We start from the raw sequence: 1,182 nt of genomic DNA, 5'->3' as shown, positions 1-1,182 counted from the left end.
TAGAAGACTTAACAAAAGAAAATCAAGACAAGCACATTTTTGTACTAGGTATAACCTGGCACACAATTCAAACTCATTTACTAATGTTTTTAAAATTTACATTAAAATAAAACGTGCAGTTTTCAAATCATTGCAATCGTAATCAGATACGTACATTTCACTACATTTTGTCTGAGACACATAGGTGGGTATTATAGTATACTGTATGTAATAGATTATAATCACTACAGGCTGCTATGTCTTTATAGCTCACTGTGCCAGGGAGATGGTTCTAATGTGCTCACTATAGACTTCTATTTGCTCCTTTAATCCTTCTTCTTAACGATGAGGGGTCCTACATTGTCCCCACAGGAAAAACATATGTCCATTGTGGGTGCCGTCACAATATGGGAACTGAAAGAACAAAATTTGTTAGAAAATTTATTGCAAAGAAAACTGTAACTTTGTCTTTATGAGAATTAAAATGGCTACCAGTAAACCTCACTTTAAGTAATATTTCATTCTACCGATAAATAAAATCTAGGTCCTTATAGCCAGCTCTACAAAACTTAATGAAATAAATATGACGATGCAGGACTCAAAATTCAGGTGTAACAATGAAACTAAATCCTTGGGGGAAAAAAAAAATGCTAAAAGCTTAAGAATCCTCAGTAATCATCAGCACTAACACCACTGAAATAATAACTAGCATCTTGGATTAATATCAGATACCCATTAAAATACTGAAAGGCAAATAAAGACTTATCATTACACCATGAGAGTTCCACACAAAAGCCATCCTTGATACCACAGCATTTCCACATAAAAGCGTAAAAGCAATTTTCACTTCAGCTCAAGGCAAAGAGGCCCAGAATTTCACATGATACAGCATAGCAAGACCATGAAAGAGGAAACCAAAATATCAGTAACTATGCCTTCATCCTTATTCTTGACATGCTTAGGCAACTTAAAATATCTGCTCACACTCATTGACAAAAGATGTGCTGCAGGAGACCACCCTTTAGCGGATTTTATTCTATACAACAAAGAACACTTTTATAAACAAAGAGCCTGGGAAAAAAGTTCTACATACATTCAGTCTCACCATTCAACTGTGTGGCACAAATTACAACATCAAATGCATAGCAATGACAACACTGTATGACTAGAAGTGGGTTTAACTATCTAACATTTCACAATTTC

Source organism: Penaeus monodon, chromosome 30 (genome assembly GCF_015228065.2).
Source record: "Penaeus monodon isolate SGIC_2016 chromosome 30, NSTDA_Pmon_1, whole genome shotgun sequence".
Taxonomy (NCBI): domain Eukaryota; kingdom Metazoa; phylum Arthropoda; class Malacostraca; order Decapoda; family Penaeidae; genus Penaeus; species Penaeus monodon.
Note: the sequence above shows the minus strand (reverse complement) of the source record.